The sequence below is a fragment of the Phyllobates terribilis genome, unplaced genomic scaffold (assembly GCF_046119375.1).
Source record: "Phyllobates terribilis strain yellow unplaced genomic scaffold, ASM4611937v1 Scaffold_2__4_contigs__length_985480577, whole genome shotgun sequence".
Lineage (NCBI taxonomy): Eukaryota > Metazoa > Chordata > Amphibia > Anura > Dendrobatidae > Phyllobates > Phyllobates terribilis.
Window position 1 is genome coordinate 204,492,206 of NW_027362762.1, and position 26,166 is coordinate 204,518,371.

The window sequence follows — 26,166 nt, forward strand, 5'->3', positions numbered from 1 at the left end:
CTCTACATATGTGACATGATGTTTGCTATTTTTTCCAGTCAAATTTGTGCTCCAATTTTCATTTCCTTCTCAGCCCACTCCCCACGACACAAGGTGTATCAGCATACTTGGGAGATTTTAGAGAAACAAATTATGCAGTCTTCTTTCTCATGTTATCCTTGTAAAATAGGAAAATTTGGGACTAAGCCAACATTTTTGGGAAGTAAGCATAATTTTTCATTTTCACGGTCCACTGTTATAAAATTTTATGAGGCACATGTGAATTCAAGATGCTCACTACACCTCTAGATGCATTCTTTGAGTGGTGTAATTTCCAAAATAGTGGAAATTGAGGGGGGATTCTGCTGTTTTGGCACCCTGGGGGCTCTGTAGATGTGACATGACATCCACAATCTATTCTAACCAAATTTGTGATCCAAAATTAAAATAGTACTCCTTCCCTTTCAAGCCCTGCTGTGGGCCAAAACCGTAGTTTCCCATCACATATGGGGTATCGGCATACTCAGGAGAAATTTTACAACAAATTGTGGGGTCCATTTTTTCCTGCTACCCTTGTAAAAATGAAAAAATTGGGATAAAAGCAACATTTTTGTTGGAAAAATGAAAATTTTCATTTTCACTGTCTGTTATAAAATTCCATGAAATACCAATAAGTTTAAGATACTTTCCACACATCTAAATAAATTCCTTGACTTTGGGTTTAGTTTCCAAATGGTGTGACTTGTGGGAGATTTCTGCTGTTTTGGTATAACAGGGGCTCTGCAAATGCAACATGGAGTCTCTTCCAGTCAAATTTGCACTCTAAATATCATAAAGCACTCCTTCCCTTCAGAGCCCTGCCGTGTGCCTAAACAGTAATTTCACAGTGGTTAGTGAGTATCATGTATGGTGGAACTGAAAACCTGTCATTGGAGATTTGGTCTGAATCAGGGGTGAACATATAATTGGTGTAACCCATGCAACCACACAGGAACCCAAAAGGTAAAAAAGGTAAGCGGGCCCACTTCTACCTCCAAAAAAGGTTAAATTGTGCCTTATGATGAACTATTGGGCTTGAAAGGGCCCATATATTGTTCTTGCACACGGGTCCTCTCCTGTCTCTGTCCACCAATGGTCTGATTAAGAGCATAGTATTCTCAAAGAGATGATCTTTTGAAGAGGTTTTTTGTATCTTTTCTGTGAAACTGTTACATTGTCTCAAATCTCCATTAGTGGAGATAGAAACCATATTCCGATTCCATATTGAGTGACTGTGCAATTTAGAGGGGTCTTTTCTGAAAGGTAATAAACAGATACTGCAAAGTAAAGAATATGTCAGCTGGATATAAGATCTGTATTTGCTTTGAGGCAGCATGGCTGGTGCTGAGAGCTGTGGAAAGGGTGAAGAAAATCTTGATGAAGCAAAAGTAACACTACGATAGTTGTAGCAGTAGGGTGGGAAATATTGGGTTGCATAATATTGCAGGTAGTACGTGACTTAAGATCTGACATAGTATAGTCAAGACTGACGGTTCAGCAGACAGCTGTAGATGGTGATAGCAATTTGGCAAGACTTTGGGCTAGGTACTGATAAATGGAGATACATTAGCTTAATTTTATTCAGCAGTCTGAATATGATGGCAGCGTCTGACTATTAGGTTCGATCCAATGTACCAGTTGAAGTTTTTCATTCATACATGAAATTTGTAGACAAGGACCACATTTTAGTGGAAATTGCAAAGGTTAAACAGTCATATATAAAATTCACTATCTTTGCACAAAAATCAGCTAAATTTGTCTCTATGTTCCAAAAAAGAAAGGTGAGATAAGGAGCATGATCACCCTGCAAATGTACGTTTACTCGAACATATCAAAGGCAAAAGGTTAAAAAAGGCATATATTAGTGACATAAAGGTAGGCCTGCTCTGTTCTGCTCATAGGTGGCATAAAATTAAAATTCAAACAGACAATATTAAAGAAGCTCTCCCATATAAAAAAAATATATATATTACTAAATGTGTGTATATATTCATGTAATGTAGTGTGAGTTTATTAATATACTCACCTACTGCAGATCTCTCCTGTGTCCAGCTCTGTTCTCCTTCGTTTCTAAGTGAAGTCACCGTAATTGCAACTAGACGGTTCTTTCTATGCTCTTTGCGTGAGCTGGAAGTATCTTTTATAACAAAAGCCTATGGAGCCTTGTTCTGACATTCCATGGACTTACATTGTAAAAGCCACTTCCAGGTCACACAGAGCTAAGTAGAAATAATCAGGGCTGTCCAGGAATTTCAGGGCCACATACTGTCAGAATTTTCGGGCCCCTTAACACTCCACCCGGGCTCCGCCTCTACCCTTTTAACCTTCCACAGTCCCACCATCCACTCTTGGATAAACTCCACTGCACCACGTCCTCACCAATCACACATTAACAGTTCCCATCGAACACCATATCACATACATAGCCAGCAGCTTTTGTGTTGACCAAAAGATTTTTTAAGCCTGCCAACCACGACAAGGTAGACTCTTTTGGCAGGGCCCTACGCTACTCTAACCTATTTAACATATCTCTTTTTAGCTATATTTTAATTTATTTTTCTTTAAGGAAATGTGTCACATACATTTTTTAAACTAATTGAAACCAGATTGTGATCATTTTTTTTTATAATATGTATTTCTGATTGCAGATTATTGTATTCTGTTTCCTGTACATTTATGGAAGCTGCTCTTTTTCATGTTTTGAGATATTGACATTGGGCATATGCATGTATATATATCACAAGACATTAAGTGCCTTTTAATAATCTCACAAACGCATTGGTTAACAATAACCAGAGAGTAGTGAATGCCCTTAACATAAAAGCTTCGTAACAATGTTACTATATACCAGGGATGGGCAATTAATTTTCCCTAGGGGCTACATCGTTGTGGGGGGCTGAACCAATAGGCGGAAACAAATTCTTCACAATATTAATATTAACATATGAATTACAATTATTATTTTATATTAATAATAATTGTATCACTTAACATTAAGCAGTTTGTTGTACTGTCATCTATTACATAGGTACTGTTGTCATTGATGCCACCAGGAATTAGTGCCGCTCTGCACAGTAACAGGATTCCCATCCTCACTGAAACCAGAATCCTCAAAAATAAAATACATAACAGCAGTAATAATATCCCTTAATTAGCCCCTACAATAATAATGTCCCACATCCTGGCCCCATGTCTCCATCCTGCCCCCATGTCTCCATTTGTCTCCATCCTGCCCCTATTGTCTCCATCCTGCCCCCATTGTCTCCATCTGTCTCCATTCTGCCCCAATGTATCCATTCTGCCCCATGTTTCCAACTTGCCTCCAATGTCTTCATCCAGCCCCCATGCCTTTCCATCAAGCCCCCATGTCTCTCCATCCTGACCCCATGTCTCTCCGTTGATCCCTTATGTCTCTCTGTTGTGCCCCCATGCCTCTCTGTTGTGTCCCCATGTCTCTCCATTACAAAAAAAATGTTTTAAAAGAAAAAAGTTTCTCCTTACCTTGCCACGATCCAGCAGCGCCTGGCTTACCCATCATCCGAGGCACGGTCGCCGGCATGAAGGGGGGAGGCACAGGGTCGGTAACAACACACTGTAGGCCAGAACTGAGTTCTCTTCTGCCTGTGTCCCCTCTTCTATTAAGGACTGAGAGTGGGGTGTATTGTGTGATGGAGGATTTTCTTTACTTACTGTTACATTGTCCATGGGAGTGGAACCGACTTCAAATAAGATAGGAGATCGTAGATCTGGATTAACAAACTCACTTTTACTGTGCAATTCTTCTACACACGGCTGCAGCATACAGATTAACACAAGGTCTTTTGTTAGTGAAGTACTCTTGGTTATGTGCCTTTCCAGTGTTCGTCCCCATCCTGTCCTGAGACCCACGATCTTCCACTTCTTCTGCGACCCAGCTGAGATTCTCCCCATGAGGGATACAGAGGCCTGCTTCTCAGTACCTCTTGTAGGCTTTTAGCCCAGGACTGTGCTGGCATCCAGATCAAGCATTAAACGTGTCCTCTGTTCAGAAAACTTGCGCTGATAAAACACTTTCTCCACCGCTGTATCTGCTTGCTGGAACCTGTCTTCCTGTCTGTACAGTCTTCCTTCTGCACTCCACTCTCTTGTATAGGACCTGCATCGGTCCTGTTCTATAAGGGTTGTGGACCCAAAACTAGGGTGGCCAGCTAACTAACTGCCTGAAAATAACATATAACATAACACATTTAACCCACTTGTTGCCATGGTGTCTTCATCAGCCCGCCACTCTTTTTCACATGAACAATATATTGACCCTAGGGATAAATCACACAACTTATAACTACACAGCACACACATTCAACATATTATTTTAACTCTGTCAACCCACTTTTTGCCATGGTGTCTTCATCAGCCCGCCACCCTCCTTCGGGCGCATGATAGTGACGTCATATGCCAATGACATGCGTGCTGATGTCAGCTGCTGGCCTGTGATTGGCTGGCCGCTGTTAACTATTGCCATGCGGGAAGCTTCGATAGATTTCAAGCAAACTGAAACGGCAGTTACCCTGCTGGTGCCCGGGGAGAAAATGAATGGGGGCCCGACTGGGCCCCTCTGCCTGCCAGGCCCCATACGCCAGTAAGGGCAGTAATGCCCTGTTGGCGGCCCTGGAAATGTTATGATGGTCACACAATGGTTAAGAATAATTTATCATGCTACGTGGTGGGAACCAGGATATATACAGGTGCATCTAACTAAATTAGAATATCATCAAAAAGTTAATTTATTTCAGTTCTTCAATACAAAAAGTGAAACTCATATATTATATAGAGTCATTACAAACAGAGTGATCTATTTCAAGTGTTTATTTCTGTTAATAATTGTGGAGACTACTGAAACAGACTAAGGACCTTTTTAAATGCTTAGGAAGGCTTTGCAGGTGTTTGTTAATTATTTTAAATTACTGAGATAATGACTTTTGTGTTTTCATTGGCTGTAAGCCATAATCATCAACATTAACAGAAATAAACACTTGAAATAGATCACTGTTTGTAATGACTCTATATAAGTTTCACTTTTTGTATTGAAGAACTGAAATAAATTAACTTTTTGATGATATTCTAATTTAGTGAGAAGCACCTGTATATGTTAATCTTTTCACTTATTCATTTATCAAATTTTTCCTGTTTTTTTAACCCTTTCTTTATTTTTTCTGTGTTTTCATTTTTTTCTTTCTCCTCCTTCTTCCCCCCTTTCTTTCTTTGGCTCCATTGTCCTTTTCTTTCCCCATGTCTCTATGTACTCCGCTTTATATTCCATGTGACCATACACCTATCATTTTATTTCTTTTGTCACACCACATCTCTTAATATGTTTGTTTTTTCCTTTGTTTTCTTTTGTCTTCAATTATACTCTTTTTTTTTTTTCTTTTTCTCGTTTTTTTCTTTTCTCTTTTACTTATATATGACTCCCCCTTTTTATGTCTTGTTTCATCATGGTATTACATTTGATTTGTTTTCATTATTCTCTCCTTTTTTTGTTTTTCTTTATTTTTTTATTTTTCAATAAATCATGTGTGGTACACAGAGATCACTGTGAGTCTGCAGAACGGTGACATTACTAAGAAGAGGGGAAGAACAGCGCTGGACACGGGAGAGAGCAGCGCTAGGTAGGGCCGTATTTGGAGTATCTGCTGCCCTAGGCAGTGTCAGTGGTCGTCCCCCCCGTCACGTCCCCCCCACGTCGTGCCCCCGTCGCATCCAATATCTTCCCCCCCCGTCTCGGCCGTTTCCCCAAGTTTCATGTAGCTTCCCCCCCCCATTCCATGTAGCACATATAAAAGATTGGGGTGGGGGGGGAGCGGCCCACACAGACCACAGGACTGCAGCATTGCATATGGGGGTGGGGAGGGATGGGAGAGGCCCACACAGACCACAGGGCTGCAGCATTGCATATGGGGGTGGAGGGATGGGAGAGGCCCACACAGACCACAGGGCTGCAGCATTGCATATGGGGGTGGGGGGGATGGGAGCGGCCCACACAGACCACAGGGCTGCAGCATTGTATATGGAGGTTGGGGGGGATGGGAGCGGTCCACACAGACCACAGGGCTGCAGCATTATATATGGAGGTGGGGGGGAAGGGAGCGGCCCACACAGACCACAGGGCTGCAGCATTGTATATGGGGGGGGTGGGAGCGGCCCACACAGACCACAGGGCTGCAGCACTGTATATGGGGGTGGGGGGGATAGGAGCGGCCCACACAGAACTGGGCTGCAGCAGGCAATGCAGCATTGCATATGGCCCATCAGCAGACAGCTGTAGATGGTGATAGCACTTTGGCAAGACTTTTGGCTAGGTAATGATAAATGGAGATACATTAGCTTAATTTTATTCAGCAGTCTGAATATGATGGCAGCGTCTGACTATTAGGTTCGATCCAATGTACCAGTTGAAGTTTTTCATTCATACATGAAATTTGTAGACAAGGACCACATTTTAGTGGAAATTGCAAAGGTTAAACAGTCATATATAAAATTCACTAACTTTGCACAAAAATCAGCTAAATTTGTCTCTATGTTCCAAAAAAGAAAGGTGAGATAAGGAGCATGATCACCCTGCAAATGTACGTTTACTCGAACATATCAAAGGCAAAAGGTTAAAAAAGGCATATATTAGTGACATAAAGGTAGGCCTGCTCTGTTCTGCTCATAGGTGGCATAAAATTAAAATTCAAACAGACAATTTTAAAGAAGCTCTCCCATATAAAAAAAAAATATATATATATATATATATATATTATTAAATGTGTGTATATATTCATGTAATGTAGTGTGAGTTTATTAATATACTCACATACTGCAGATCTCTCCTGTGTCCAGCGCTGTTCTCCTTCGTTTCTAAGTGAAGTCACCGTAATTGCAACTAGCCGGTTCTTTCTATGCTCTTTGCGTGAGCTGGAAGTATCTTTTTAACAAAAGCCTATGGAGCCTTGTTCTGACATTCCATGGACTTACATTGTAAAAGCCACCTCCAGGTCACACAGAGCTCAGTAGAAATAATCAGGGCTGTCCAGGAATTTCAGGGCCCCATACTGTCAGAATTTTTGGGCCCCTTAACACTCCGCCCGGGCTCCGCCTCTACCCTTTTAACCTTCCACAGTCCCACCATCCACTCTTGGATAAACTCCACTGCACCACGTCCTCACCAGTCACACATTAACAGTTCCCATCGAACACCATATCACATACATAGCCAGCAGCTTTTGTTTTGACCAAAAGATTTTTTAAGCCTGCCAACCACGACAAGGTAGACTCTTTTGGCAGGGCCCTACACTACTCTAACCTATTTAACATATCTCTTTTTAGCTATATTTTAATTTATTTTTCTTTAAGGAAATGTGTCACATACATTTTTTAAACTAATTGAAACCAGATTGTGATCATTTTTTTTATAATCTGTATTTCTGATTGCAGATTATTGTATTCTGTTTCCTGTACATTTATGGAAGCTGCTCTCTTTCATGTTTTGAGATATTGACATTGGGCATATGCATGTATATATATCACAAGACATTAAGTGCCTTTTAATAATCTCACAAACGCATTGGTTAACAATAACCAGAGAGTAGTGAATGCCCTTAACATAAAAGCTTCGTAACACATTCCCACTATATATTTTGGTAACTAAATCTATTTTTCATAAGAGTCATTTAGTTAAATCCTTTGGTCAATTATGTAAACTGCAAAATTATCAGCTAACTACAGTGTTGTTATGCACCTGGTGTGCGGTGGCCCTAATCTGTTGCCCCTGGGGCCCGGTGAGCAGAAGCAAAAAGGGGATGGGCCTGGACTGCCAGCGTATCAGAACTCCCCCGCTTTGCTTGTGCTCACTGGGCCCCATATACTAGTAAGGGCAATAATGCCTTGATGGCGGCCCTGTTCCTGCCTATCGTGAAATGACACTTGTTGACAGCCCATACTACATGAAGTATGCAGCTAGTCTGCATAGATCATGGGATGACAGACATCCATTGCTGGCTACCTTATAGTTGCCATTTCATGTAAGCATTCATTCAATCTTTATGAAAGCATACATACAGATATATTAATTATTGTCTATCTAATAGGATGATGACAGCTGTCCAGATATGCACTAACTAAGTTCCTGCCTATCGTGAAATGACCTCCGTTGACAGCCCATAGTTCATGAAGTATGCAGCTAGTCTGCATAGATCATGGGATGACGACAACTGTCCAGACCTACATCCCACCACAAGAACCACCCTGGAGAATGAAATAATTTTCAGTTCTCAAACTGTTGGGGTGCAGCTGTGGGACCCTACTTTCAAAGATGATGTCCTCCACCCAAGTCTCAAAAGGCTGAAAGGGTCTTCAGGAGAAGTGGGTAGTCGAGCTAGTCTAGGCTATCAGACGGTCACCTCTTTAGCTGTACTGTCATCCTTCCTATGGTTCCAATCAGGGGCAGACGTGTTATTGGTGCAACTTGTGTGACTGCACACGGACCAAGAGGTAAGGGGGCCCACTCTACCTCCAAAGCGATGGAATTGTGCATTATGATTAGTGTTGAGCCACCCCCGTAGTGTTCGAGTTCGGTTCGGTTCGTCGAACACCCGTGTGTTCGCCGAACTGTTCGTCGAACTGTTCGTCGAACACCTTCGAACACCGTTAAAACCAATGGCAGGCAAACAAAAACACATAGAAACACATAGAAAACACCTTCAAAGGTGTCCAAAAGCTGACAAACTGCTCAGAAGACATAACTAACACATGGAAAAGTGACAAGTACATATAGTCATGTGAAAATAAAAGAGGTGGAGGAGTAAAAGGAGGGGGAGACACAGATATAGGCATGTCATGCCCTTCTAAAATCCAAAAAGTGAGAAGCCGACACGGCCAGTCCGCTCCTGCCCGTGCCACCTCCGTGTCGCCGGGTTTGTGCCAGAGCCGCGGTGAACCCTGACGGCCAGCCCCCCTCTCCCAATACTGGTGCCTGTCCGCTGGTGGGTCGAGCGAGTCCCCCTGTGGTGGAGGCAGCTCTAAGCTTTTTAATTTAAATTGTCTCTCTAATTTGAATGAATACACTTTAAATCCATTTACAAGGATCTATTGGAGGGCAAGTCTCATGCCAGCAGCCGCGGTAATTCCAGCTCCAGTAGCGTCCACTAAAGCTGCTGCAGTTAAAAAGCTTTTATAAGGATCGAGCTCGGCTGTCCACCGCAAGGCATCCTACTGCCAGTCCCAGCCCCTATGCCTTGGGGTGCCTCCTGATGCTCTTCACTAAGTATCCCATGGTCCCGAAGCATTTCCTTTGAAAAAATTAAGTGTCTAAACTACAGGTGGTGCAGCTTGCTTAACAGCCGGGATAATCCGCTCACTAGCAGACACTGCTACTAGGCACAAAGTATTTCCTGGGCTAGATGCAGTTAAAAATTTGTAATTAGATACTCTCGTTGGATGCTGAGAAAGCATTCCATAGAGTCTCCTGGCACGCCATATATGATTCTCTTAAAAAGCTTGGGGTAGGGGTCTAGGGGACCCTTTTATAGCCAAAATCACGGCCCTGTATTGCAATACGTCACCTAGGCTGAAGATAAATGGAACTGTAGCACCCTGAGGGCTCGGTTGCTACAGACGTATTGCACCTCACCCAGAGGTGTGATATCTCACTCTCAGGTAAGGATGGAGTGTGGATCAGGACCCGACACCTGCATGCATTACACCACATTGCCGTGGGGCAGGGCGACCAATATGCCCCTGAGATGGGCACGACAGTCCCTGTCCCTGGCTGGAGTGGGGGGAGGGAACACTGAGGAAGGGGAACCCTGTAGTGCAGGAGCAGGGAGGAAGCAGTTCCTGGGTGCATTGAGAAGGGAGTATAAAAGGTGGGCACCATCTTAGTTCAGTGCAGAGAAGTCTGAGCAGAAGTGGCAGGGAGCAGGGGCTCTGCATGAGCTCTGCTCCGGAGGCGGGCCTAGTAACAGAGGCCCAGGCCTGGAAGAGGGAGAAGGAAGGAAGAGGAGCGGAGAAGGCTCCAGGAACGAGGAATGAAGGGATCCCAGGGGTGCGGACGGGCGAGTCGCCACCGCACGCCCGAATCCACCTGCGTGGAGGGGTCAGGCCAAAGGGGGAGACCGGTCCCCGAACTAGTGGAGGCAGGAAACGACCCTCAGCTAGAAACCGGAGGCTCTGACATTTTATGTGGCGCAGCCCCTCGCTACACCCGCTAGGAAGGCACCACATAGGGTCAGGGAAACTGGCGCCAAGTTTACCAAGAGGAGGCCCGAGGCAGCCGGACAGAAGTGTTGGTAAGAAAGGCCAGACAAAGGACACACAAAGGGGGTCCTGTGAAGTGCTCCAAAGTTATCTGGGAGTTGTCTGAGCCCCTCACCTGGTGAGCACAGTACGACGTGGGCAGCCGTTACCTGCAGACGTGGTCTGGATAATAAGAACTGTGAGTAAAGGCCCTGAACTGCATCACTGACTCCGTGTCGTTACTGCTGCTGCCCTGCACCATCACCCCCATCCTCCGCATACACTGCCCTGAGGCTATACTCCTCCCGTGGGGAGTTATGCTACGCTCTGCTGCACCCACACCAGCCTCAGTGGTCTGCCCTGTAGCGGCGGTTCACTCTGACCGCAATCCACGGGTGGCGTAGTCGGACATTTAAACATGAAAACCACATAAATAGTTCCGCCACTGGTTTGACCGCCCTGAGCCACGGAACTGGGTCGCCGCCACGAAGACTACAACCACCAGCATCCACCAAAAAGGGTCCGGCTCCGGGTGTCCCAAGGCCCAGGGGGTGCGTCAGAACATTTTCATCACCTTTCACAATCACCAATGGGACAAGGCAGTGATGTCCTCTGTCCCCTCTCTTATACATCCTAGTGACGGAGCACCTGCTCTCATCAATTCGCCATAACCCCAATATTAGGTGGATTGAGGTGGGAGGCACCGAGTGCAAGTGCTCTCTATTTGCTGATGATGTCCTAGTATATATCACTCAATCACATATATCCATCCATGCTGTTATGGCTGAAATAGATCACTTTGTTACATGGTAAAATTTTAAAATCAATGCAGCGAAGTCTGAGGCCCTCGATGTCTCCCTCCCCAAATCCATATAGGATTCCATCCAGTCCAACTTTCCCTTTGCCTGGCCCTCACAGGGTATCAAATACTTAGGAATTCCTATTCATAGAGACCTCTCCCATCTATGTTATCTTAATTTTGGGCCCTTTATTGAACAACTCCATACAGACCACGGTTGGCAAGTTAGAACTGTAAGATTCACTACGTGAACCACTGGTGTTTTGTGGAAAAGCACATGTACACTGCGTTCCAAATTATTATACAAAAAGTGTTTAGGAGTGATAAGGGAAGAATTTGTTTGTTTGTCAGTTAAACTCATTGATGGTGATGTGTGTCAGGGCTCTTTATATCACTGTAAGCAATTGCAGACACCTGTGCTAATTAGTTTGGCAGGTGTGTCCAATGAAAGGCAAGACTACTTAAGAAGGCTCTCTCACATTATTAAGCAGCCTACATTTTCTGCCAAAATGGGAAAGAAAAAGGATGTGTCGGCTGCTGAGAAGCAACAAATTGTGGAGTGTTTAGGTCAAGGCATGACTACAATCAACATTGTGCGATGATCAGGATGAAGTGTCTTGGCAATCAAGAAGTATGTAGCTGATTCACAGTACACACGTGTGCGTGCTGATAAGGGCAAATTGAGGACTCTTTCCTACGGGCAATTACGTCAGGTTGAAAGAGCAGCGGCAAAAAAGCCTTGTCATAGCAGCAGACAAGTTTTTGAAGCTGCTTGTGCCTCCAACGTCCCCCGAACAACAAGATGCAGGGTCCTTCAGAGGTTTGCAGCTGTGCATGCGCCATCCTGTCGACCTCCTCTATCCACTTCACACAAGCAGAAACGGCTCCAGTGGGCCAAACATTACATGAAGACTGATTTCAAAACTGTTTTGTTCACGGATGAGTGCCGTGCAGCGCTCGATGGTCCAGATGGATGGAGTGGAGGATGGCTGGTTGATGGACACCCCACGCAAACACGGCTACAGCGCCAACAAGGAGGAGGTGGAGTAATGTTTTGGGCTGGAATCATGGGGAGAGAGATTGTCGGCCCCTTTAGGATCCCTGAAGGCGCTAAAGATGAACTCCATAATGTATGTGGATTTTCTCAAACAGCACTTCCTGCCATGGTTCAAGAAGAAGAACCGTGTATTTCACAGCAAGATCATTTTTCTGCATGATAATGCACCATCTCATGCTGCACATAAAACATCTGCATCTCTGGCTGATATGGGCATAAAAGGGGACAAACTTATGGTGTGACCCCCATGCTCCCCTGACCTCTACCCCATTCAGAACCTTTGGAGCATCATTAAAAGGAGTGTCTATGATGGCGGGAGGCAGTTCACATCTAAGCAACAGCTCTGGGAGGGTATTCTGTCATCATGCAAAACAATTGAAGCAGAAACCATCCAAAACCTGACAAATTCAATGGACGAGAGAGTTCAGAAGCTCCTTTCGAACAAGGGGTCCTATGTGAAAATGTAACATCACCTAGAATAAAGTTTTGAGTTGAAAACTGTTTGATTTCAGTTTCTAACAACCTGCTAATGCTTATAATTTCAAAAATGACCATTTTTTTGGTCTTTATTAAAATGAAAAGGTTGATCGAAAAGTTTGGGGGATCTAAGAGTGTGGCAACCCAGTAGTCATGATTACTTCGAATTCTGACAATATGAGGGTCATGCTGCAGGTAGTGCAGCAAGAAGGCACTTATGTGCCTTGCGCATCTCGGAGCCCCAAAATTATTTTCCGGGCTAGATGCAGCTAAAAATTATTTTTAATTTTAAATCTGGTGAAGCTTTAGTATAGATGGCCTAATAGGATCAGTGCTGCACACTGCTACAAAGCCCAAATTATTTTCCAGTCAAGATACAGATAAACATGATTAGTAATTTGAAAGCTTAAAACGGTTGGTAGGGTGATTTTAACCAATCATCAAGCTTTTACTCTCCCCAGGATGACACAGGGGTAGAAAAGTCGTTTCGGATCCATGATTTGTTCATCTTTATGAACGTGAGTCTGTCTACATTATCAGTGGAGAGCCGCGTGCGCTTATCTGTCAGCACACCACCAGCAGCGCTGAACACACGTTCAGACAGAACGCTGGCTGCGGGGCATGACAAGATCTCCAAGGCGTAAGTGGCTAGCTCCGGCCATTTATCCAGATTGGAAGCCCAAAAAGAGCAAGGGTCCAGTGACACAGTCGTGGCTTCAATGTTTACTTGGAGATACTCCTGTACCATCGTCTCTAGGCGTTGACTATGTGTCAGACTTCTTGTCTCCTGTGGCCTTGCAAAGGATGGGCTAAAAAAGTGGTGAAATGATTCCGCAAAATTGATGTTACCAGCAGATACTGTGGTTCTGTTACGGTTTGAGTGCTGAACACTTGACGGTCCCACGGTTGGCAAGTTGGAACTGTGAGATTCACTACGTGCACCACTGGTATTTTGTGGAAAAGCACATGTAAGATTCTGCAACAGTCTCTGCTGATACTCCTGCATGCGTGCATCCCTTTCTATGGCAGGAATAATTTCTGCAAATTTACTTTTGTACCGGGGATCTAACAGTGTGGCAACCCAGTAGTCAGGATTATTTCTAATTCTCACAATTCGAGGGTCATGTTGCAGGTAGTGCAGCAAGAAGGCACTCATGTGTGTTGCGCATCCAGGAGCACCAAGTCCCTGTTGTGTTGGTGGCGAGGTAACAATCATGCTTCCTTCCTCTGTCCTCTCCCCCCAACCTCGCACAACAGAAATGTGATCAAGGTCTCCCTCATCTGATAAGTCTTCCATCAGTTCGTCCTCCACTTCTTCCTGGGCTCCTGCACCTTCCTCACTAGTTTGGCTGCTACCATGCGCCCTGGTAAAACCATCTCCCCCACCCTCACATGCCTGCCGCCTTGGTGCTGCCGACCGTCTGGACCTTGCAGATGTTAGCCCTTCCGCATACAACTCCTCCTCCTCTACTTCCTCCACCTCCTCTTGTGCCACCACCTGACTCCGAATTCTGTTTAACATGTGCTCCAGCATGTAAATCACCGGAATAGTCATGCTGATAATGGCATCGTCAGCACTAAACATCTTCGTCGCCATTTCAAAACTGTGCAGAAGGGTGCATAGGTCCCTGATCTGAGACCACTCCTCCAGCGTGATTTGCCCCACCTCTGAATCTCGTTGGCCCAGGCTATACGTCAGAACGTATTGCACCAGGGCTTGTCGGTGCTGCCACAGTCGCTGCAACATGTGCAGAGTTGAATTCCACCGGGTAGGCACATCGCATTTTAGCCGGTGAAGTGGCAGGCCCAACGACTTCTGTAGAGATGTAAGTCGCTGAGCTGCGGGATGCGAACGGCGGAAGTGAGCACACAGCGACCGTGCCCTCTGCAGAAGGCCATCTAGTCTGGGATAGTGGGCTAAAAATTGCTGGACAACCAGGTTCAACACGTGAGCCATACAAGGCACGTGTGTGACATTGCCCCGGCGAAGGGCCGCACCCAGGTTTGCAGCATTGTCGCACACGGCCTTCCCTGGTTTCAGGTCCAGTGGAGACAACCATTCATGAAATTGGTTCTCCAGAGCTGACCACAACTCCTCAGCTGTGTGACTCACATTTCCCAGACATTTCAATGTAAAAACCGCCTGATGACGTTGAGCCCTACTGCCAGCATAGTAAGGAGGTGTGCAGGATCCCTTCTGCGCAGTTAGAAAGCTTGTGGCATGACCAGACAGGCTTTGGGTGCAGGTGGAAGACCGAGAGGAGGTTGAGGAGGCAGAAGCAGTGGAGGAACTTTGACATAAAGAGGATTGACGCACAACTCGTGGGGACGGCAAGACTTGGACAGCAGCCCCTTGTCCTGCTGTCACCATAGTTACCCAGTGCCCAGTCAGCGACATGTAACGCCCCTGTCCATGCCTACTCGTCCAAGTGTCTGTGGTGAAATGCACCCTGTCACACACAGAGTTTCTCAAAGAAGCGGTGATGTTGTGTGCGACATGCTGGTGGAGCGCAGGCACACCTTTCTTTGAGAAGTAGTGCCGACTGGGCATCTGGTACTGGGGCACTGCGACGGACATAAGGTCTCGAAAATCCTCTGTATCCACCAGGCGGAAAGGCAGCATTTCTGTAGCCAAGAGCTTGCAGATGGTGAAATTCAACCTCTTAGCTTTCTCATGGCTAGGAGGAAATGGTCTTTTACTTGTCCACATCTGAGGGACCGAGGGCTGGCTATTGTGCTTAGACGGGGTTGATAAGGGTGTCCCCGGCAAACTGCCGGTCTGTGAGGAAGATGCAGGCGGACATGTTAGGTTGCCTTGATCCAAAGGTGGTGCTATCGATGTCGGACAGCGCTCAACACCAGCTGGTGTTACCACCTCCAAAGAAAATGATGACCTGCCAATCACGCTGGCTGTTGCGGGTAAAGAGGTGGCAGGTCTGCGCCCCAAAACAGGTGTGACTGCTGTCCCCCCAGTCACAGAGGATGAAGAGGCCGCGGATGCACAAGATATGGCAGACGGTGATTGGCCCGGCCGGCTAGGCCGCATTGTAGCACACTGAGCTTCCCACTGCAACTTATGCTTCATGTCCATGTGCCGGTTCATGCATGAAGTACTCAAACTATGTATTTTTTGGCCTCTACTTAGCTTTTGCTGACAAATGTTACAGATAACACGAGTTGGGTCATCTTTATCGATCTGAAAAAATGCCCAGGCTATGCAAGGCTTAGCACCCATGCGACCTGAAGAGCCACCACGACTTGTGGTGAGAGGCAGAGTTGTGTTTGAGGATGCAGTTGTTGACGTGCTTCCAGTACTACGTCTTTGTCCAGGAAGGCGCAACCTGACCTCGTCGTCACTAGCATCTTCCTCCACCTCCTCTGCTGACCTCATCTCTTGGCTGACTGTGGGTTGACAGTAAGTGGGATCTCCGACCTCATCATCATCACCCTGTGCGTTATCACACCCGTCGTCCTCAGAGCCAACCTGTTCCTGCCCTGACAAAAAACTAAAGTTGTCACTCCAATCAGGTATTTGAGTCTTATCATCGTCTTTGACGCGCCCCCTGGGACATATTCCTTTTTGAGTGGAATACCCGGCACCGGATCAGATGGGGGGTTGTAGTCTCCGAGCGGCTGTGACCCGGTCCCGTGCCCAGGGCGTCAAGCTCAGTGTTATGTGGCAGCTTTACAGATGTTACTAAAGTTCTTTTGTGTCGACTACGCCACCCGTTGTGATGCGGTCACCGTGGCCGCCGCTGCAGCAGGGTCCGCTGAGGCTGATGGTGGATGCGCAGCTTGGTGGGATAACCCCCAACGGGAGGGGTATAGCCTCAGAGGGGACAGGCGCAGAGGATGGGGGTTGTGGTGGTGCGGTGCAGCCGGCAATGAAGACAGACTCGGGTTGTGCAGTTAAGGGTGTTTACTTACTGCTGATGTTGTACTGGTCACTCCAGCTGCTAGTGACCACCCGAGCCGTGCTGCGTCCACCAGGTCCTGGATCCGGCCAACCCCCAAACAAGTCCAGAGCGTGGCCCTGAGCTCTCCCTCTGTCCTTTCTTCAGCCGTCCCCACCAGTGATTCACCTAGGTCCAGCTCCCTCGGGCCTTCTTTTGGGACACCCTTGGCCCTGGGTTCCCTGACCCTTCGTGTGGTGTGCCTTCGGGGTGAATGTGGTGGGTGACCGTGACAGACACTGCCCACGGTCTCCGGTCTCTGGCTGGGGAATGTCTTTGCCCCCACCAGCTTGGGTTCCGGTACCCTCTTGCTGACTCCTCACCCGGTGCTCTAATTTGGGTTCTTGGGTCCCTTCAGTCTTCCCCCTCTGGGTCTTTCTCTTTCTTTCTCCTCTCTCTCTCTCTAGGGCTGCTGTTTCCTTCTCTCTCCTCTCCAACTGACTTGTTCTCAGCGTCTGACCCTGATTCTAAGTTGGTGCCCTCCTTATATATCCCTCTATGTGTGAGCTCAGGTGACCAGCACCCAATGAGCTCCTATCACTACCCAGACTGCTCCCCCTATCTGCCCCTACACTACATGGGATGTACCACCCCCCTCCCACTCCAGCCAGGAACAGGCTCGGTTGTACCTGCACATTTCTAAGTGGGAGTACCGTCGGCCTGCTCCTCTGAAATGGGATGTATGTAGTGCATGCAGTCTATCTGAGCTCAGTTCCACACTCCTTCCTTACCCGGGAGTGGAATATCACACCTCTGGGTTGAGGTGCAATACCCCTGTAGCAGCCGAATCCTCAGGGTGCTACATTCCCCCCTGGTAAATCACAGCACGTCCTCGGGCTGTAAGACAAAAACACCAAAACATACAAAATTTTTATATGAACATATAAAACATATAAACATTATATATATATAAAACTTTTTATATAAACATTCTCGTAGACTTCTCTTGTCTCTGGTTCCTCCTCCGGACACTGTGCAACGTGTGTCCGGGAAAAGTGCGACAGCCTCTTAGAAAAATCTGGTTTTCTTATAAAACCGGTAGGGGGCGCTTTAGGACGCGCAACTATATACAGGGGAAGTTGGAAGTTGGCCGCTCTCAGTCCTCGGCCAGGTAGAGGGAAGGGAATGGCTGCTCACAGTCCTCAGCCTGTAGGATGAAGGGGTTTAACGGGTAAACAGTTCACTGGTCCCAACGGGGACTATTTTAGCAGCAACAGTTTCAGTTTCTATATACCCCGATTGGGTAACTTATTTACAGCTCCTGCTCTGCCGCACTCAACGGCGTCTTCCTCCTGCTCTTTCTTGATATGATGTTTCTTCAGACCCGTCCGGCCATGTGAGCTGGCTGAACAAGTCCTCTCCCAGACGCGGCACCCTTGGTTTTACGGGTGCGGGCGCGGTGGTGGTGGCGCCCGGGTTGCCCAGGCCTTGCGGCCAGGCCTGGGGCACCTGGAAGGTGAAGGGCACCGTTAGGACGGCGGCGCCCTGGGCTACCTGGCCTTGCGGCCAGGCCGGAGGCTCCGCGGAGGTAGGGGGCGCTGTTGGTGGTGCGGCGCCCGGGGGTACTAGGCCTTGCGACCAGGCTGGTGGTAATTCCTGCTTTGTCACGCTCCGGGTCGGTGCGTGTGACGTCACAGGGGTCGCGGCGGCGGCTTCCGGTCGGGGCCTAGTCCATGGCGGTGACCTGGCGGCTACGGGCACAGCAGGGGGACTTTCGGGCTCTGCGACGGGGAGCTGGGGCAGGTAAGCGGTGTCACGGCTTGGGGTATAGGCGTCCCCTTTACCTGCCTCCATGCATTCGGCTCCCTCCTCGGCGTCGTCTCCGGCCTTGGGTCCTCCCGCGCCATCCTCAGAGGCGGTCTGCTTCCTCTTCCAGGGTAGCGTGCTCCGTTGACTGGTCTCTGCTTGCTGGGTCATCTCCCGGCTCCACTCCGCCAGTATCTCGCGCTGTACCCGGGCCATCCTCCTTGCGAGGCCCTCCAGGGCAGTCTGTGCACACTCCCGGTCTCGGGGGAGCTGCGCTAAGATCTCCGCTAGACCTAGCGGGGTTGTGGACTCTAGCAGGCTCCTGACCATCGGGTCGGTGCTGCTCTGCTCTGCTCTCGGCAGGCTCCTGGCCAGCGGGCCGGTGCTGCTCTGCCCTCCTTCCTCGGTCTCTAGCAGACTCCTGGCCAGCGGGCCGGTGCTGTTCTGCTTTCTTTCCATCTCCGGGTGAGCTTCTCCGCTACTCCTTGTTAGACCTCTTGCCTCCGGGTGCGCTCGCTCCAGACCGCTCCAAGCGACACCCATCTTTTCTCTTCTCTTTCGTCTCCTCCCACTTCGAGGGCGGTCCCGGGGCTCGGTGACTGTCAGCTCCAGGGGGAGTTCTTTCACGCTGACAGACACCTCCAGCATCACAGTCTCTGTTGGTGGGGGCGGTTTCCACTTTTGGCGCCATTTTCTGTCCTGGCCCACGATGGGAGGTGGCCTCCTGCCCTCCTTTGGCACGCCCATAATGTCGTCCGCTGCTCTTCCAAGGCGGGAAATCTGCGGTTTTGGCGGGAAGCGTCGCCCAGTGGCGGGAAACTCTGCAGATGGCGGGAACAAGTTGGAAATGGCGGACAATCGGCGGGAAACGACTGGTGATGGAGTCCGATGGCGTGGACCCTCCGGAACCGGCGGGAGACTTCTTTCTGAGGTAAACTTGCACTTTTCTTCAGGCACGCAGTACCCGGGTGTTGCGGGCACGTAATCCTGCCGACTACGCCAAAGTTGACGCGCCCCCTGGGACATATTCCTTTTTGAGGGGAATACCCGGCACCGGATCAGATGGGGGGTTGTAGTCTCCGAGCGGCTGTGACCCGGTCCCGTGCCCAGGGCGTCAAGCTCAGTGTTATGTGGCAGCTTTACAGATGTTACTAAAGTTCTTTTGTGTCGACTACGCCACCCGTTGTGATGCGGTCACCGTGGCCGCCGCTGCAGCAGGGTCCGCTGAGGCTGATGGTGGATGCGCAGCTTGGTGGGATAACCCCCAACGGGAGGGGTATAGCCTCAGAGGGGACAGGCGCAGAGGATGGGGGTTGTGGTGGTGCGGTGCAGCCGGCAATGAAGACAGACTCGGGTTGTGCAGTTAAGGGTGTTTACTTACTGCTGATGTTGTACTGGTCACTCCAGCTGCTAGTGACCACCCGAGCCGTGCTGCGTCCACCAGGTCCTGGATCCGGCCAACCCCCAAACAAGTCCAGAGCGTGGCCCTGAGCTCTCCCTCTGTCCTTTCTTCAGCCGTCCCCACCAGTGATTCACCTAGGTCCAGCTCCCTCGGGCCTTCTTTTGGGACACCCTTGGCCCTGGGTTCCCTGACCCTTCGTGTGGTGTGCCTTCGGGGTGAATGTGGTGGGTGACCGTGACAGACACTGCCCACGGTCTCCGGTCTCTGGCTGGGGAATGTCTTTGCCCCCACCAGCTTGGGTTCCGGTACCCTCTTGCTGACTCCTCACCCGGTGCTCTAATTTGGGTTCTTGGGTCCCTTCAGTCTTCCCCCTCTGGGTCTTTCTCTTTCTTTCTCCTCTCTCTCTCTCTAGGGCTGCTGTTTCCTTCTCTCTCCTCTCCAACTGACTTGTTCTCAGCGTCTGACCCTGATTCTAAGTTGGTGCCCTCCTTATATATCCCTCTATGTGTGAGCTCAGGTGACCAGCACCCAATGAGCTCCTATCACTACCCAGACTGCTCCCCCTATCTGCCCCTACACTACATGGGATGTACCACCCCCCTCCCACTCCAGCCAGGAACAGGCTCGGTTGTACCTGCACATTTCTAAGTGGGAGTACCGTCGGCCTGCTCCTCTGAAATGGGATGTATGTAGTGCATGCAGTCTATCTGAGCTCAGTTCCACACTCCTTCCTTACCCGGGAGTGGAATATCACACCTCTGGGTTGAGGTGCAATACCCCTGTAGCAGCCGAATCCTCAGGGTGCTACATCTTCCTCATTGTCTCCACCAACAGGAGTTACAGTTTGGGAATGAGGGTCTACATTATGGTCAGAACCTTCTGCGTCTGGTCCTGGATCCGACTCATAAAGATTCTGGGCATCAGTGCAGATCATTTCCTCGTCTGGATTCACAGAAGCGCTGGAGTCGACCTCTGATTCCCAGGCTATAGTATGAGTAAACAGCTCTGCAGACTCAACCATCTGTTCTACCTCATACTCAGACGGGCAGCTGGAGATTTGGGAGCTGTGAGGAAGCAAGTGCGATTTGGGTGACACCTTTGAGGACTGGAGTATTTGTGATGTTGAAGTTGATGTGGAGGAGAGCCCACTTAAAGGAGCACTTGATATCCGTTGAAGCACCTGCTGTTTTTGTGCCTCATCTGGAATTTGTAGCGATTGGCGTGGCCGTAAGAAAGGGATCTTATCACATTGTCCGCTAAAAGAAGTAGACATTTTAGTTTGGCTGGAAGATGGTCTTTCTTCTGCAGATGTTACTGTTGCTTTAACACCTACCCCACGGACACAACCTTTTTTCCCCTTCCCAACACGCCTATTCCCCTTTCCACCAGCAGCAGGCCTTTTTCCACTTATTTTGGTGGTTAACTAATTCACAACTCTGGAGTTGTTTGCACAAAAAAACAATGGATGGTAACCGAGCAGAGCTGAGTGGCCAAACTGTGGTATTAGGCCAAAACTATTGGCTGGGTTAGATGCAGAAAAAAATTATTTTGAATTTGCAACCTGATGGAGGTCAGTATAGATGGACTAATACAAATAGTCCCACACACTGCTAGAAGCCCAAATATTTTTTCAGAGGTACTGTAGATGCAGATAAAAATTATTTTTAATTTGCAACCTGATGGAGGTCAGTATAGATGGACTAATAGACCAAGTCCCACACACTGCTAGAAGCCCAAATATTTTTTCAGAGCTAGATGCAGAAAAAAAATATTTTTAATTTGCAACCTGATGGAGGTCAGTATAGATGGACTAATAGACCAAGTCCCACACACCGCTAGAAGCCCAACTATTTTTTCAGAGCTAGATGCAGAAAAAAATTATATTCAATTTGCAACCTGCTGGAGGTCAGTATAGAAGGACTAATAGAACAAGTCCCACACACTGCTAGAAGCCCAAATATTTTTTCAGAGCTAAATGAAGAAAAAAATTATTTTTAATTTGCAACCTGATGGAGGTCAGTATAGATGGACTAATAGACCAAGTCCCACACACTGCTAGAAGCCCAAATATTTTTTCAGAGCTAGATGCAGAAAAAAATTATATTCAGTTTGCAACCTGATGGAGGTCAGTATAGATGGACTAATAGAATGATGCTATGCCCAAAAGATTTTACTTCACTAGGTGCAGTAAAAAAATTGGTATTCTATACACAGGTGTTATATCTTGCAACACAGATAGGCTACTCCACTGACTAACACACTCTGCAATAGGCCAAAAAGGATTAGCTTTGCTAGATTCAGCCAAATGCTGTGAAAAAAACTTGCACAGCACTGGCACAGACCTGCCTGGCAAAAACTGATAGGAACTCATGTAACCTAGTCCTGAAAAGGACTCCAATTACAATTAGTCTTTACTCCCACAACCTATCTGTTTAAGAGCACAGACCTCCCTGATAAAAGTCGTAGGAAATGCTGTAACCTAGTCCTTAAAAGGACTGCAATCACAACTATTCCCTACTCCCAAGCTATCTGTATATTTGTGCGAAAATTGGCTTGAAATTAACAAGGTATAGCGCACACAGCAACAGCGGTGCCGTCTAACACGCAGCTGCAGCAGTGAGAAAATGGTGGCGACGGGGAAAATGGCTTGGTCTTATAGGGCAAGGACATGTGACATACAATGCCAATGACACATGCCCTTGCTTGTGTGAAAAAAAGCACTTCGCTCCGTGTGTGCGCTGCTGATAGGCTGACAGATTGCACCTCCCCACTGCAAATGCGGGAAAGAGAAAAAAAAATGGAGATCTTCATTGTTCCTGCAGAGATCCATCCCCTGCCCCTCCCCCCACCCCGCTGTACACTCAAACTGCGTATTAACATTAATTTTCATCATTACTGAGAAAAAATCCAGTTAAGATTTTGGTGCACGAACAGTTATCGAACATAACCTCGAACAGCCGAATTTTTATCAAATTGTTCGTGTTCGCCGAACGGCTCGAACACCGCCCAAAACAGCTCGAATTTGAGATTGGCGAACAGTTCGAGTAGAACAACGCTCATCTCTAATTATGATGATCTATTGGGCTGCAAAGGGCTCATATATTGTACTTGCACAGGGGCACTCTTCTGTCTGTGTCCACCAGTGGCTCCAATGTAAAACTAATTTTCTGCAATGAGAAACACATCGCATTAATAATTTCCAGGCAATCAAGATCAATACAATCAATCCTATCACTACCACTATGGGCTTTAGCAAAGTTGAGAGTATATTGTTTAACCAAACTCAGATAGACCCCATCCCTCCTTGGATATATCTCTAGCTTTTTGTTGCAGCTCCTTTATCTTATCCATGTTTCTCTCAATTGAATCATGTGCATCTTCAATCTATGAGCAGCATTCCTCACCCATAACAGCACAAGTTCCACCTTCAATTGCTAACAGGTAGTCAAGAGCCATTCTGTTCTTTAGGGCAACCTTCCACATTCGGTGACATCACAAGCTAATGTTGCCGAAACCAAGAGCCAAAACATTCGGTGACATCACAAGTAGAAGCTAATGGGGGCGAAACCAAGAACCAAAACACTCGGTGACATCACAAGTAGAAGCTAATGGGGGCGAAACCAAGAACCAAAACATTCGGTGACATCACAAGTAGTAGCATATGGGGGCGGAACCAACAACCATAACATTCCGTGACATCACAAGTGGTAGCTTATGGGGCCAGAACCAACATCCATAACATTCCGTGACATCATATGAAGCATGAAAACCAGAGCAAATACGTATAGGAGGTCGTAAACAAGTAAACAAAAGCAAGAAATAAATCCTAAAAAATATTCTTTATTATAATACTCGTTAAAATTTGGAAAATTTAACAACTAGTATAAACTTACAAAAACCTGAAGATATATCAAGCAGGATGACGGGTATTAAATTCTAAAGTCCCTCATAGAACCATGTGTTCACCCCTACCTATAGCGGAGGTTGGCACCCTAAACTATAAGCGATATGGCGCCCCCGCTCACTGTAGACTAACCCTATTGGTCCCTATATGACCCTATTCTTCAATTGAGCACCAACCAAATATCAAAAGACACCTTAAACACTAAAATATCCCAATAGTGCTACTACACCAGGTATGCCCATATATATGTAGGATAATACAATAAAAGATGCCTAACAAAGATATCAAACAGGGTGAGGGAGTATTAAATATATTTTCTCTCTAAAGTCCCTACTAGGACACCATTTTCACCCCTACTTAACGAGGAGGATGGCTTCCCCGCTCTCTGTAGACTGACCCTATGATTGACCCTATTTGTCCCTATATAACCCTATTCTAAAATTGAGCACCAACCAAATATCAAAAACATCTTAAACATTGAAATACCCCAGTAATGCAGTAATGCCAAATATACACATATGTGTATGCAGATTATAAAACCATGAACAACATCTAAATATACTCCAGATACAATAATCCTAATGCATGCCCAATTTTTAAGTAAAAAACCTAGAGAATTAGACTCAATCCCTCTAATAAACAATGGTCATAACAGCTCTTCATAGGATACAATATCCCCAAAATATCACTTGATGTGCAATGACATTCATAGAAAATATCTACTTATCGGAATACTGCATATGAACCAAGTCCCGATACGTTTCCCCCTTCTCTATTTTAGGGGTTCATCAGGGGATAGTGGTAAGATGCAATGGTGCCTGCAGTAGAGGACCAAATAAAACGCTAGGGATATTGTATCCTATGAAGAGCTATTATGACCATTGTTTATTAGAGGGATTGAGTCATTCCATGACCTTAAAAGTGTTGGCTGTTACTGTCGGCTTCCATTGAAGTGCATTGCCCAATTTACTGGAGATCAAACAATATGAATACAACCAATGTGGGGAATATTTGAATAGTTTCACTCTATATGGAGCTAATATGTACAGTTGTGCTCAAAAGTTTACATACCCCGGCAGAAGTTTCTTGGTCTTGTTTCAGAGAATATGAATGATAACCAAAAAAATTTCTCCACTCATGGTTATTGGTTGGGTGAAGACATTTATTGTCAAACTACTGTGTTTTCACTTTTTAAATCTTAATGACAACCAAAAACATTCAAATGACCCTGATCAAAAGTTCAAATACCCCAGTTCTTAATACCGTGCATTGCCCCGTCTAACATCAATGACAGCTTGAATTCTTTTGTGGTAGTTGTGGATGAGGTTCTCTATTTTCTCAGATGGTAAAGCTGCCCCATTCTTCTTGATAAAAAGCCTCCAGATCCTGTAAATTCCTGGGCTGTCTACCATGAACTGCGCGCTTGAGATCTCCCCAGAGTGGCTCAATGATGTGAGGTCAGGAGACTGAGATGGCCACTCCAGAACCTTCACTTTGTTCTGCTGTAGCCAATGACAGGTCGACTTGGCCTTGAGTTTTGGATCGTTGTCATATTGGAACGTCCAACTGCATCCCATGCGCAGCTTCCGGGCTGATGACTGCAAATTCGCCTCCATTTGCTGAAAATGTGCTGCATTCATATTTCCTTCAGCTTTTACCAAGTTTCCTGTGCCTTTGTAGCTCACACATTCCCAAAACATCTGCGATTCACCTCCGTGTTTTACAGAAGGAATGGTATTCCTTTCATCATAGGCCTTGTTGACCTCTCTCCAAATGTAACGTCTATGGTTGTGTCCAAAAAGTTAAATTTTGGTCTCATCACTCCAAATTACCTTGTTCCAGAAGTTTTGAGGCTTGTCTCCGTGCTGTTTGGCGTATTTGTAGGCGAGATAATTTGTGGCATTTGCGCAGTAAATACTGGCGACTTGACCATGCAGCCCATTTTTCTGCATAGAGCCATTGACAATTCTTTTGCTTACCCCATGACTCACAATCCAGAAATGTCAGTGGCTGGATGAAAGATGCAAGAGTCTGTATGGATCCCAGAAACTCACTCAGCTTTTATGCACACACACTGATTACAGGCAAACAGGTCACAGGTGAGAATGTTACATTTAGTAGCCATTTCAACTCATTTGTGTCAAATTCTGTGCATGTTATCAGGCCAAAATCCCAGGGTATGTGAACTTTTGATCAGGGTCATTTGTTTTTGGTTGTCATTAAGATTTAAAAAGAGAAAACACAGTAGTTTGACAATAAATGGCTTCACCCAACCAATAACCATGAGTGGAAAAAAAGTTTTTTGTTATTATTCATATTCTCTGAAACAAGGCCAAGAAAGCGAAAATTCTTCTGGGGTATGTAAACTTTTGAGCACAACTGTATATACATTGGTGTGGTACAAGGATTTCCCAATATTGGTTGGATTTATAATTTTGATCTGGACTATATATTACTATATGGCTCAATAACACCTGACAATTACATAATTATCTCCAGATTACATGTGTTCTCTTTACAGGATATAACTTTAATCTCCCAGATTTGGATGATTCT